This window comes from Zingiber officinale, chromosome 4A (genome assembly GCF_018446385.1).
Source record: "Zingiber officinale cultivar Zhangliang chromosome 4A, Zo_v1.1, whole genome shotgun sequence".
NCBI classification, from domain to species: Eukaryota; Viridiplantae; Streptophyta; class Magnoliopsida; order Zingiberales; family Zingiberaceae; genus Zingiber; species Zingiber officinale.
In genome coordinates, this window is record NC_055992.1 from 37,588,854 (window position 1) to 37,604,377 (window position 15,524).

The following is a 15,524-nucleotide window of genomic DNA, read 5'->3' on the forward strand; positions in this document are numbered from 1 at the left end:
TCTAGTTAAGCAAAGACTTAAGTTGTTTCGGATGACCAAGAACCCAGCAGGGCCGTGCTGATCAAATAGATAGCGAAATAAACTTAAGCGGTAATAGGTAACAGAAATACCCTAGGTATTAAGAGGGATAAGTTAAGAGAGGAGTGGGTTTATTCTCTCGTGACCAAAAACTCTTCCTCCTCCCGACTGCGCGGCGCTCCCTGCTTGGGCAAAAATGAAAGAGGAAGCTAGGGCTCCGTCTCTGATGGCCGGTCAAGGACCCATTCCGAGGGCTTTTCACATCTTCGCGATCACCTTGTCGAGGAGAACGTATAGACGTAAAGAAGTTGCCGAAAATCGCAAGTCTTCGAAAACCTAGAAGCCTTTTTGTTCGGTTGTAAGTCCAAGAACAAAGGTAAGCGTTACTCACCTGTAGTAAGGGTAGTTTCGAGCTTCGATTTTCTTTGCTTTACTTTCGGATTATGTTGTACAGAATTGAGGTTGATAGGGATTTAGTTTTCCTTCTTGGCTTTCGGAATATGTTGTACAGAATTGAGGTTGTTAGAGGGTTAAGAGTAGTTCCGAGATTTGCCTTCTCCTTATCATCTCTGCTGTAGCATGCTTGAAGAATTCTGCCGCTCTATAAAAAAAAACCCCCTAGGATCTGTTTGTATGTGGAAAATAGGTGTTCTATTTAACTCATTGGAGGGTTATGAGTAGCTATAATAAAGAGAGGCCAAGGTCTTAATGGGATCCCCAAATTTCAGAATTTGGGATCAGCGGCACGCCAAGTGCTCGAAGAAATGCCGAGGCATTTCGTGTTAAAAGTATTAACAGATAATAAGTATTTTATTTTAAGAGACTAGTACCCGACTTCCGAGGTTGTCGTTAAACAAATCCAGGTGACCGATTCCGAGGTCTCGGCCCTGGTAAGACCAAGGTCTTCACCCTTGTAGGACTGGTGGCTCACCACCCCAGCCTCTATTAGGGAGCGCGCTTTGGTACTACGCCTGGGCCCAAGAGGATAATTTATTATTATTTTGAGGTATAAAAGTATAAGCTTTGAACAAATGAAACAAGCTTTACATAGGTTTCTAACTCCGACAAGTTGTAGTTTCGGTTTGTGCTATGCAATGGGTATGAACAACTTTAATTATGGGAGCGTTCAGTTAGATTTTTAGTAGCTTATTTAGATACGAAGTGTTGATTCCTATGGAACTCTTTAGTAGGAACAACTGGTGTGTTCACCATGCTATTAGACCCCTTTTTTTGATTAATTCTATATCGTGCAGATTTTTGTTAAGCATGGTGTGCAGTTTTTGTTAAGCAATGTGTGCAGATTTTCGTTAAGCATTGTGTGCAGATTTTGTTAAGCATTGTGTGCAGATTTTTGTTAAGCATTGTGTGCAGATTTTTGTTAAGCATTGTCTGCAGATTTTTATTAAGTATTATAGTACAGATTTTTATCTAGCATTTCAGTGCAGATTTCATTAAGCATTTCAGTTCCAGATTTTCTTTTAGCATTTAGCTTTTAGTTCTGTTATATATATATATATATATATGTATATGCACATTGAGTTCTTTTTTTTATGAGTTAGACAGCTCTTACTAAGCATCTGCTTATAGTTGCATTTCCTCTTACTGTAGATAAAGGAAAAGAAAAGCTATAGTGAAGGAAGGTGACAAGGAGATGTGTGATGGGTGTGTGATGACTGATGAATGGAAGCCTTGGGACATTTCACAAAAAGTTTATTAAGATTCTGTTTAGAGTGATAGGGAACTTAGGTGGTTTAATTCTTTTTGCATTGCTAGAATTCTTTTTGCATTGCTAGTTTTGTTCATGGAACTCTCCCGTTTAAATTGCTATACACATTAGTCCCTTTACTTCAGTTGTGTCAAGTAGTTTACATGTACAGATTGAAATATTTTAATTGCTTTAAAATCTGAAGTGGAGTGTTGAGATGAACCATTTCTGTCCTTTTGTGAATTGCATGTCAGGATGAACCGTAGCAAGTACCTACATTCATGTATGCTTCAGCTACTACTTAATTGCATGTTTGAGTTTCTGAGAGTTCTAAGTATCACTACCAATAGCGTGAGCAAGACTAGTTAAGTAAAGTTGATAGTTTAGTAACGGCCACTCTCACAGACTAGTAAGAGGAGGGTGAGGTCGTTACATGGTGCAAGAGGCTGCTCGGGTGCAGGTTGTCCCTGACGAAGAGAAGAAAATCTGGAGGCTATCTCTGCGCGAAGCATGCAAAATTCATCCAGAATAAGCCGTCGTGTCTGTGCGGAGTGAATCTCGAGACGTGTAAGTCGGTCCTCGACCGATAAGGAGGTGGATGGTCGTGTCAAGGTCGAGGGCCCTGCCAAAGTGGAGGGTTGTCCATGAATATCCTCGACTGTAAACTCTAACTAGTCCTCTGCCTTGGCTGGAGCAAAGAAGGCAACAAACTCGTTGTCTGCCTCGGGCTCTATCGGAGCAGCGATTGGCTGTGGTCTACCTTTCCAAGCTAGGATCCCCTCAATGGTGATGTCTATATGGGCTAATCTAAGATTATGCTGCCCGAACTCATCATAATGTCCTAGAGGGACAACTGTCCCCTGGGTGGTATCGATCCCAAGGGTCGAGAAAATAGATGTCAAGATGTGACAGTAGGGCATGTGGATCTCAAGGGATGTGACTAGACTAGATGCATGAACAATGTTATGGAACATATGTAATGCTATATCGATGTCTAAGCGGTGGCATAATGCATACAGGAAAAAGGAATGTGAAGGTCGCATCTTCGGGACATCCCGAGATGTGATCGGCAAAATACATGCTGTCAGAACTCTGTACATAACATAGTCCTGAATTCTAAGGGAGAGTGACCTGAACTCAGTCAGGATCTCTGGTCTCTCCTCCCCAAAGAAATACATGTAGATGATGTCTAATGTGATGTGGGAATAGGGGTCACCAAATGGCAAATCTCTAGCCGGGTAACACAAAAAGGGGCATGCAGATGATCTAAGCTCTAGACTAGTGCAAATCAAAGAAGGGGTAAACTGGATATCCTGTCCACCAACTCTGGTGGAGTAGGTCAGATCATCAACCTTCTCGAGGTTGTTGAAGAACTGAGCACATTGGTCCTAATTTACTGCATGACTGCAATAAACCAGTTTACTAAGTTGATAGTGCTCTATCATCTAGACCGTAGGCTGACAAAACTGAGCAAAAAATGCCCTATTCAAGTACCGAGGTTTAATAGTGGTAAACTTATGTCTAGTGAACTCAATACTATGCCACTCTGAGGGGAACCTAGGATCAGTGGAAGGTATGCTAGCGGGAGTAGGATTAATGTTTCGGCGTTTCCTATTTTGATTCAAGCAATTCATACAGAAACGAAATAGACAAAAGTGATATATACGAACAATAGATAGGTTAAGATTATACCTAGGAGACATTCTGAGGTGTTAACGGAGGTAGAGGGAAGAAAACAAGGGAGGAAGGCGCCTTGGATCGTTGGTGTTCGGCGAGAAGAAGATTTGCAGCGAACTCTCTGTTTGCTGCATATGTCGGCATTGAGGGCACCTTCAAGATCTTTGAAGGCACCTTTAATCTCGCGTTTAGGGCGCCTCAAACTCGATCCGAGGCGCCTTAGTGGATTTCGGCGGGAACTTTCCCACCGATCCTAGAGGGCGCCTCTGTCATAGCAGAGGCGCCTTCATTCGGCACTTTTAATGTGATTAAATTTTAAATGAATTTTTAAATAGGTTTTAAAATAAATTTTTAAATAAGTTTTAAAGAGGAATCTTTAAATAAGTATTTTAAAAAAAAATTAAATAAGTTTTTTTTAAAGAATTTTTAAATAAATTTTTTAAAATAATTTTTAAACAAGTTTTTTTAAAAGAATTTTTAAATAATTTTTTTTAAAGAATTTTTAAATAAATTTTTTAAAAGAATTTTCAATAAGTTTATTAAAAGAATTTTTAAATAAGTTTTCAAAAGATTTTTATATAAGTTTTTAAAAGAATTTAAATAAGTTTTTAAAAGATTTTTAAATAAGTTTTTAAATGATTTTTAAATAAGTTTTTAAAAGATTTTCAAGTTTTTAAAAGATTTTAAAATAAGTTTTTAAAAGAATTTTTAAATAAGTTTTAAAAAGATTTTTAAATAAGTTTTTAAAAGATTTTTAAGTTTTAAAATGATTTTTAAATAAGTTTTTAAAAGAATTTTTAAATAAGTTTTTAAAAGGATTTTTAAATAAGTTTTTTAAAAGAATTTTTAAATAAGTTTTTTTTAAAGAATTTTTTAAAACATTTTTAATAAGTTTTTAAAAGATTTTTAATTAAGTTTTTCAAACATTTTTAATAAGTTTTTAAAAGATTTTTAAATAAATTTTTAAAAACATTTTTAAATAAGTTTTTTTTCAAAAAAAATAATTTTTAAATAAGTTTTTCTTTTAAAAAGAATTTTTAAATATATTTTTTAAAAGAATTTTTGAATATGTTTTTTAAAATAATTTTTAAACAGGAATTTTTAAATAAGTTTTTAAAAAGAATTTTTAAATAACATTTTTTTTAAAAAAAAGAATTTTTAAATAAGCTTGTAAAAGAATTTTTAAATAAGTTTTTTTTTAAAAAAATAATTTTTAAATAAGTTTTTCAAAGAATTTTTAAATATGATTTTTTTAAAAGAATTTTTAAATAAGTTTTTTTAAAAGAATTTTTAAATAATTTTTTTTAAAAGAATTTTTAAATAAATTTTTTTAAAAAGTTTTTTTAAATAAGTTTTTTAAAAAGAATTTTTAAATAAGATTTTAAAAGAATTTTTAAATAAGTTTTTTGAAAAGAATTTTTAAAAAAAATTTTAAAAGAATTTTTAAATAAGTTTTTAAAACAATTTTTAAATTAGTTTTTTTTTAAAATAAGTTTTTTTCAAAGAATTTTTAAATAAGTTTTTTAAAAAAATTTTAAATAAGTTTTTAAAAGAATTTTTAAATAAGTTTTTCAAAGAATTTTTAAATTAGTTTTTTTTAAAGAATTTTTAAATAATTTTTTTTTAAAAGAATTTCTAAATAAGTTTTTTTTAAAAGAATTTTTAAATAAATTTTCTAAAAGAATTTTTAAATAAGTTTTAAAAGAATTTTTAAATAAGTTTTTTTAAAATAATTTTTAAATAAGTTTTTTAAAAGCATTTTTAAATAAGTTTTATAAAAGAATTTTTAAATAAGTTTTTAAAATAATTTGTAAATAAGTTTTTAAAAGAATTTTTAAATAAGTTTTTTAAAAGAATCTTTAAATAAGTGTTTTAAAAGAATTTTTAAATAAGTTTTTTTAAAAGTATTTTTAAATAAGTTTTTAAAAGAATTTTTATATAAGTTTTTTTAAAGAATTTTGAAATAAGTTTTTAAAAGAATTTTTAAATAAGTTTTTTTAAAGAGTTTTTAAATAAGATTTTTTTAAAAGAAATTTTAAATAAGTTTTTTTAAAAGAATTTTTAAATATGTTTTTTTTTGAAGAATTTTTAAGTATGTTTTTTTAAAGAATTTTTAAATAAGTTTTTAAAAAACTTTTTAAATAAGTTTTTTTTAAAAGAATTTTTAAATATATTTTTTAAATTTGTTATTAATTAATTTAATTTGAATTAATTTAATTTTAATTAATTTAATTTAATCCTTAGTCATCTCACCCGATCTAAATTTTTCTATCAGGGAATTTTATAATTTTGTTAGATGAATTAGGTTCGATTATAAGGTTTGGTTTAACTTTGTGTTAGATTCAGGTTTAGCTTTGAGTTCAACAAATAGGCATTCTTTGGATAAACTTCTGGGCTATGTTGAGTCACCTGGACATCATTAGAATAATCATGCCTTCGAGGTTTTCCAAATAGTCCTATCCACTGAACTTAGTACAAAACCTTGGTTAACTAGTTAGGATCCGTAAGGGGTAGTTTTGGTCAGTTTCACTTAGCCAAATGCACCAGGTCGAAGTCATATCTTCTTAGACATGTATAGACTAAGTTTCCCTAACGTACTATCATCCAAAACTTCACCAATACCACAGGTCAAGATAAACTATTGTCCCTCTTTATTCTAATCCTAATTACCCTGCCGGGTAGGTTATCTTTGGTTACCCTGTCGGGTAGGTTAGTTTTGGAGGTGCCAGCTATTCTGGAGCCTCCTCCTACATTATTGATAATTTTATTTAATTTTATAAATTAGATTTGAGTTATATTCCTTTAATGGTTAATTTTTTTTATTATTTTATTTATTTATTAAGATGATTTTTCTATTTGCTCCCTCTGGATCATAGCCTCGATATGGTCTATCAAGGTAATGTACTTAATCCTTGGGGACCCAATATTGACCAAGTCCAACTTGATTAACTAAGTTGGACTTAGGTACCCATGCTTGGACTATTTTACTATTCGGCCTGTTCACTAAAGATAAATAAGATCGAAATTTCTTTTTTGCTTTGAATCCTAGTCTGGATCGATTGTAAACGGCTTTCTATTTTCCAAGAATCAAGTCAATATTCTTGGAACCCAATGTAAACCGTTCCAATGCAATTTTCAAATCCTTGACTTGACTTTTCAGGCTGGAATTCTCTTCCTCAAGTTTTTGGACTTGAGTTGAGGTGTCAGCCAAGGATTCAGTATTAGTCGCTTCTTTAAGGGATGTTACCTCCTTTAGAAGCAACTTGATCCGAACATTGGACTTAGCTACTTTACGCATTAAATAATTAATTAAATTATATAAACGACATTTACTTACAGAGGGGTTTGACCCTTCGGAAATGGATACGGATCCGTGGCTTCTCTCAGACTCGGCTTCCGATTCGTCCTCGCTTCCAGATTCGTTGGTGTAGTCCTGGGTCGTCAATGCAAGAAAGCTTGCCTGCTCGAGTTCTTCGTCGTCGAATTCCTCGGAAGAAGGCTCGTCCCAAGTCACCTTCAGTGCCTTCTTTCTTCTTGATTTCTTCGGATCCTTCTAGTTCGGGCAGTTCGCCTTGATGTGCCCCTTCTGATTGCACCCGTAGTATGTCACCTCGAACTTTACCTTTGCTTGGGCCTCCTTGGATTGAATTATCTTTTTGAGATCCTTCTTGTTGAAGCCTTTCTTTTTCTTGTAGAGCTTCTTCACCAGGTTGATGAGTTCGGTACTGAGTTCGTCGTCGTCGTTGTCTGAATTCGGTTCTTCTTCTGACTCCAGTTCGATTTTGTGCTTTGATTTTGACTCGCATGCTTTTCCTGTACCTGCAATCAAAGCCAAACCTTTCTTAGCCGGACATGAGTTAATCTATTCTCAGCAAACAATTCATCTAATTTAATGATAGAAAGGTCCTTAGAGACCTTGTAGGCATCTACCATGGATGCCCACAAGGTATTCCTCGAAAAGGCATTTAAGGAATACCTGATTACATCCCTGTTGTCTACCTTTTGCCCGATCACATGTAGCCTGTTGAGTAGATCTTGTATCCGGATGTGGAGTTGGGTAGCTGTCTCACCTTCCTGCAATTTAATATTATATAACTTATTAAATATTAAGTCCCTTTTACTCACCTTTGTGTCGGATGTTCCTTCATGAAGTTCAACCAGCTTCTCCCACAACTCCTTAGCGCTGGAAAAAGGGCCGACACGGTTGAGTTCCTCCTTTGTTAGTCCACACTGGAGGGTGCAAGTTGCTCTGGCATTTGCTTCCACCTTCTTGATTAATGTTGGATCCCAGTCTTCGCAGGGTATTGGTTTGTCATCTCCGTCAGTCAGTAGTTCAAATCCAGTCTTGACGATCATCCACATCTCGAACTGAATCTTCAGGAAATTCTCCATTCTGCTCTTCCAGTAATCGAAGTCTTCTCCGGTGAATAGCGGGGGACGGACAGTGTTGTAGCCTTCTTGTTGGGCCATTTAGAGAATATATACAATAAAAAAACAAAAAGATGTCCTAGGACTTGATCCTGGATTTGTAGTGCGGTATGGAAGTAAGAATAAATTGCGTTTTCGAGTGGTGTTGCACCAACTTCGAGAAAGGAATACGATTACGAAAAGAACTAGATCAGAATGTAGCAATTATGCTAATTCTAATCGACTCTGAAAAATAAAAAGTACCACAAAAAGAATGCTTGATTGGTGGTTGCACAAAATCAAAGCTACCCCGCTCTGATACCAATTGTTGGATCGAGATCGCGCTAGAGGGGGGGAATAGCGCTCGTGGCTTTCACGCATTTCGGATTCGAAAAACTCGACGAGTAAGCAATGGAATAGAAAGAAATAACAACCACACACAGAGACACCAAGGGTTTACTTGGTTCGGAGCCTAGGGTGACTCCTACTCTAAGGCCCGCGATCGTTGATTGCTTTTCGGTGGGCAACAACTATAAAATCGATAAGAAAACAATAAGTGTTTACAATTAAATGTACTGAAAAGAAAACTTAAACCGAAAACTAGAGATGAAGAAAACGCAGCTTCCGGTTGTCGGGTACTTGTAACAACACTTTTGGGTCGTTTTGTTAGCAGCACACGAGAGAAGGTCACTTTAGAATTGATTGATCCAAGCTGCTACTCGAACACCCCTTTTATACACTACTAGAGGCACCTCAAACCTCATTCAAGGCGCCTCCAAGCCTCCCGAGTCAGCCGCGTGGATCAACGCAGAAACCTTCGTCGCTTATTCTGCTTGAGACGCCTCCATGGCCAGTCCAAGGCGCCTCCAAGCCCTGCTCCAAGGCTCCTCCAACTCCATCCGAGGCGCCTCCAGCTCCTCTTCGCAGCCAACTTCTACTTTGCACCCGAGGCGCCTCTAAGCTCCATGGAGGCGCCTCGGACACTGTTCATCTGAGGCTTAGCTTGTTTTTTTTGTACCTGCAAGACACGTTAGTCCCAAAACAACAACATACCCTGCAAGACAAAGTTAGAACAGATATAAACATGATAAATCAAGTGATCGACAGTCATCGAATTGTCCGGATCTGACTTCGGTTTCCATCCGGAAACCCTAGGTCGACCCAATGTCTACTATTCCCTTTGTGGGGAACGCGTCCTCACCTACTCCCCTCAGAAGAGATTACCTGATGCCAGTCTGGTCTTCCAGACTGACTAGACTTTCTGCCTAGGGTTACCACCCCCTAGGACCTAGGGTTACCACCCCCTAGGACCTAGGGTTACTGCCCCATAGGATTTTTCTCCACCTAGGGTTACCTTCCCTTAGGACCTAAGGTTACCCCCCCCCTCCTTAGGATTTTCACCACCTAGGGTTACTACCCCCTAGGACCTAAGGTTGTCGCCCCTTAGGGTTTTCCTCCACCTAGGGTTACCACCCCCTAGGACCTAAGGTTACCACCCCTTAGGAATTTCACCTTGCCTAACCGCAGCTAGGACTTTTGCCAAGAACACTTAGGACTTTCCTGCAATCTCCATCAGACATGTTAGATTACAAATAAGCTTAACTTTGATTCCTTTGTCATTATCAAAATTTGGGTTCGATCGTCGGATGCTTCCCGCACCAACATGAACTTCATTGATGATTGCATGCCTTAGGGAACAATCGGGAATACATAAACATTTATCTTTGAAGATAAATCTATCATGAATCAAAAAGAGTTTGAATTGAGCTTTCAAACATTCTTCTCAAATCTTGCCAAAATATGGATCATTGTTGTAGAGATCTTTGACCACCTCAAAACCAACTATCTTTAATTGCAAAATAGATAAAAAAGAGTGTTGTTGGCTAAGGGCATCTGCCATATGATTAAGAACACCAAAATTGTACTTGATAACAAAGTTGACGGCTTGTAGAAACTCAACCCATTTGGCATGACAAGGGTTCAATTTTTGTTGAATGTTCAAATACTACAAAGCTTCATGATCCGAGAAAAGCATACACTCCTTGTGTAGGAGATAATGTTGCCAATGATCTAATGCTCAAATAATGGCAAAGAACTCCTTGTCTTGTGTAGAATAATTACGTCAAGAATGATTCAACATTTCACCAAAAAAAGTAATGGGCTTACCTTCTTGACTAAGAATACCACCAATTCTCACATTTGAAGCATCACAATTTACTTCAAAAACTTTATCAAAATCTAGTAGTTGCAATATTAGAGCTTCTGTAACCTTTCTTTTAATAATTTCAAATCTTTGTTGCACCTCCTTTGTCCATTTGAAGTTTTCACCTCTCAAACATGTAGTTATAAGGGCAACAACAATGTTGAAATTTTTAATAAACCTATGATAGAATGATGTTAAACTATGAAAACTTCGAATATCATGGAATAACTTAGGAGTTGGCCAACTTAGAATAGCTTCAATTTTGTTCTCATCCATCTTGATGCCATCCAAGGAAATAACAAAGCCCAAGAAAATCAAGCTTTTTGTGAAGAAATGACACTTCTTCAAATTAGCATTCAACTTTTGCTCCCATAGTAAATTAAAAACTTGTTGAAGATTGTTCAAATGTTCTTTTGGGCTAGCATTGTATGAAAGAATATTATCAAAGTAGACAACGATAAATTTCCCAATGAATGGTTTAAAAATATGATTTATAAGCCGCATAAAAGTAGAAAGAGTATTAGAAAGGTTGATTACCATAACCAACCATTCATAAAGACCATCCCTTGTTTTAAAGGCATATTTTCATTCATCTCTCGGTATCATACAAATTTGATGATAACCACTATAAAAATGAATTTTGGAACTACTTTTGAACCCATGAAGTTGGTCGAAAAGATCAACAAGGCGAGGAATAGTTAAGCAATATTTGATAATAATTTTGCTTACCGCTCTACTATTGATGCACATGTGCCATGAACCAACTTTCTTTGATACAAAAAAAGCCATGATAGCACAAGGGCATTTATTTTCTTCGACAAGTCCTTTATCCAAAAGGTCCTCAACTTGTCTTTGTAACTTTTCATGCCCGACCCCTTAGGACTCATTTTATAGGCTGCCTTATTTGGAATTGAAGCATCGGGGACTAAATCAATGCAATATTAAATATTTTGCATTGGAGACAGTCCCGAGAGAATTTCTTCAAGAACCACGTCTTAGAATTATTGAAGGAAAATTTGAACTTGTAAAGGGATAGCATTACCTTTTGCATTCTCTTCTAACACTACTAACACAAATGCCTCAACAGATTCATAAATTATTTTTTCCATTTGAGACTCAGAGAATAAAGTATCTCCATCCCCATTTGAAGGTTTAGGAATATTTTCCACCATAGTTAGTCCCAAAATAATCTTCTCATCATCTTTAATGAAAGTATAAGTATTCTTGAAACCGTCATGATGAGTTTTTTTTATCAAATTGTGAAGGTCTACCAAGAAGCAGATGGCAAGCATCCATAGGAATAACATTGCAAAAACTTCATTTTTATACTTATTGCCAATATAAAATTGAATAAGCCATCTCTAAGTTACCTTCAACTCATTACCTTTTCGAAGCCATGATAGCTTGTAAGGTTAAGGATGTAGTTTAGTTTTGAGTTTCAACTTCTCCACCATTGGGGTAGCCATAATATTCTCACAACTTCCTCCATCAATAATGATATTGCACACCTTACCATGGGAAGTGCACTTAGTGTGAAAGATATTGTTGCGAAGCCATGATGGAACTTCAACATGAGTAGTATTGAGGCTACACTGTATACCAAAACTTCTCCATAATCTTCATAAGTCGTGTCTTCTTCTTTATCAGATTCATTGTAGATAGGTACTGCCTCATGAGGTTCCTCGTCTTCTTCCTCAATAAGAGTAATAATCCTGCAATTGGGACAATCTACAACAAAAGTGTCCAAATTTCTTGCATTTGAAACATGTATTTTGATTGTTAGGACCATTTGGTTTAACAAAAACTACATTGTTCTCCTTGTTTGCAACAACATTTTGATTCACCCCCTTTGATGTGGAGGTGTTCTTTGAAGTAGATGCACTCCCTCGGTTAGAAGCACCACCACTTGAAGAGAAATGACCACCAAACTATTTTGACTCTTTTTGTTGTTTTTAAACCTTGAGAGTCAACTTACATACATCATTATAAGTCCAATATGGTTGTAGTTGGGCAATATTTGTAATCTTGTATTGAAGTCTTTTAAGAAATCGAGCAATAGATTGTTCATCTGCTCCACCATATCGCATCTCATCATAAGATTTTCAAATTTAGTAATGTAATCTTCGACGGATAGATCCTTTTGCTTAAGATTATGATATTTGAGAAAAATATCTTGACGATAATTATCTAACAAGAATTTTTTGCACAACTCCTTTTTCATTTTATCTCATGTTTGAATCTTTGCTTGCCATCATAAGCTCGCTGCTTCTTTAGGTGCTCCCACCAAATAGAGGCATATTTCTTCAACTTGATGGCAACAAACTTCACTTTACGATCTTCTGAAATTTTTTTGAATTCAATGACCCTTTCGACGGAGTTAATTTAATCAATGAAGTCATTAGGATCATTTCTTCCATCAAAATCTAGGATATCAAATTTAAAATCAAAAGATTTCTCATGAACATTGTTCCTTTGATACCTTTGACTTTGAGATACATTATCATTGAAATCATCATTTTGGTTGTTTCCTAATTTTCATAACTAGCCTCTGAACCATGACCCTCAACATCATGCTCTAAAGGTTCGCCACATGCGAGACGTTGCTCGATTTGTTGCACTTGTCTCCTCATCCAACTCGATATCACGAAGGTCTCTTTGATGAGCTACAGGTTCATCACCATTTGGCCTTTATCTTCTACAACTAGTCATTGATAACCTAGGCTTTGATACCAACTTGGCATCAGAAAATGTAGGAGAAATAGAAGGTAACACAAGACACACTCAATCCTCACCACTTTGGGTAATCCACCAAAGAGTTGAGAGAAATAATCAAGAAGATAAATCTTCTAAGAAGCTTAAAAACTCAAATATATTTTATTCTCAAAAACATTCTCAACCCCCAATAATACAAAGTAGAGCCTTTATAGGCGAGACTTGGAACAATCTTCCACGATGAGTCAAAATACATTAAATGTGATTTATATTTCATAAGACCTCATTAAACTAAATTTATATTTTCTAAGCCTTGAGAATAAAAGTGAGTTTAATAATGAAAATGCATGTACAAGTATTAAAGACAACATCTTGAAGTTCCAAGAAAATTATCAAGAAGATCATCAAGAATACCAAAAACGTAAATTGAGTCTTTCCAATTCCTAAGCAATATGTCTTTCCCAAGCAATATATCATTCCAGAGTAATCTTTCCCAAGTAATATTTTCATCCTAAAGGCATATCCAACGTCAGGTTTATGAGAAGTTTGTAAAATCAAAAAAGTTAAATAGAAAGTCTTGTAGAGGTGAGGTTTGAGATTTATAATTTAAAAGTAGTAGTGAAAATTCAAATATGCTCTTTTATCTCGAAATTAATGTAATATGCATGGAGTCATGCAACTGCATGTAGGGATGGCAATGAGATGGGGTGGGGACGGGTTTGTCATCCCTATCCCTGCCTCGGAATTTCATCCCCGCCCCATCCCTACTTTTTGGGTTTGGGGACCGGGGATCAAATCTCCATCCCCGCCTCCATTCCCAAATTAATTTTATATTATTATTAATATTAATATTAATATTAATATCAATATTAATAATAATTTTATTATTAATATTTTAAAATTTTTAATATTAATATTATTATTAATATTTTTTATAATAATAATAATAATAATAATAATAACATTATTATTATTATTATTATTATTATTATTATTTTCGGGGCGGACAATATCCCCATACCTGTCCTAAACCCACCCCATCCCCGAAAAAAAATCCTCGAACTCGTCCTCATCCCCGAATAAATCGGGGATCCCCGTCCCCGTTTCGGGTTTTCTTCGTGAGGCCTCAAACCCACGAGGAAAATTGTCATCCCTAACTGCATGTTATGAATTAGATTATAAAAAAAATCTCATTTAGAACTCTAACTATTAGAGATATTTCAATAAGTTTTCATATTGTTGATGTTGTTGGATCATCGTGGATCGGGTAGAGGGGGCTGAATAGCCTGTAATTTAAGTTACATAATTCTCTTGCTTTCTATTTAGCAAGGACACTAAAATATTAATTAATCAAAATAATAAACAACATTAAATGAAATAAGAGGCTAAAAATTATTTAGTTACAACTTAGGTAGTTGTTAATTCAAGTCAATTGAAAGTGTACTAAAGATCTCCTTCGTTGAAGGCGAAGTAATATCTTACAAACTTTGGAAGCTCAAAACAAAATGTAGAAATGAAAAAAAAAGTTGTGTTATAAAACTCCTAGCTCCAAGGTGCTATTTATAGCATTCTAGAAAAAGTTACCATTGACTAACGTGGCTTGGAGGCGCCTTTAAAGGCATCTAGGGCGCCTCCAAAGGCATTTAGGTTTTTCCATGTTGCAACAGTTATACTTCGTTGGAGGCACCTCCCAACAGTTGAAGGTGCCTAGGCTACTGTTCATCCGAGGTGTCTTCTGTTCATCGGAGGAGCTCTATCACTATTCATTGAGGCACCTTTAGTCCGATCCCAAACACCTCTAGCACTATTCATCCAAAAATGGTTATCTTCCATTGTTAGCCAATTTTCGCTCCGCTCGCTTGGGTGATGCTCTGGTCATTCGAAGTTAAGCTCACCCAAACCCAGCTCTGACCTTCTCCTCGAGCATGTTTCCTCCCTGGCTTCTCGTCCCTCGGATGCTCCGTTCACATCCTTCTCACTCCACAGATGAACTCTTTCACAAATCCTCGTCTCTCGGATGCACTAAGTTCATTGACTCGCTTCTCGTACCATTCTTCTTACTTGTCACATCTTCCGCTCAACTTCTTATGTTCCTAAGTACCTACACACTCAAACACACGGCATCAAACACACATGACCTAACTTAACTCGGTTGATCACATCAAAACTAATCTGGGGTACTTACAATCTCTCTTTTTTGATACGCATCAACCCGAGTTAAGGTAAAGTAAACAAATAATAAATTTAAAATTAAAATTTATGCAATTAAGACAAAAAAAATACAAAAATTTATAATTAAAAACATTAAATATTTTAATCTCCTCTTAAATTAACTCCTCTAATTTCTCCCCTTTTGATCAAATAAAAAAATAAGGGAAAATAAGGAAAAAATAGAAAAATGTAGAAAATTTTTATAGGGGTTGTAATCATATTATTCAGAAATGTGTCTTTTTACCGAAATTATTTTTCAAACAAAATAATTTTTAACAATTAATCTTCATTTTTCCAAAAATAATTTAAGAATTACTTTTAATTTTTGAAAACCCCCCAAAAAAATTATCAAGGTCAAATAGAAGCAATCAGATCAGGATAAAAATTTTCACGAAAATAAAAATTTTATTTTAACCATAATAAATATTTTTGTAATTTTTAAATTTAAATACTTATAAATATATTTGGATTTGTAAAAATCTTGCTAATTTTTCTGAACATAAAAACTATAATGATTATCTATAAAAATAATAAGTTTTTTTAAAAATCAATCTTCAAAAATTTTTAATATTAAAAATTTCTTTTTGGTAA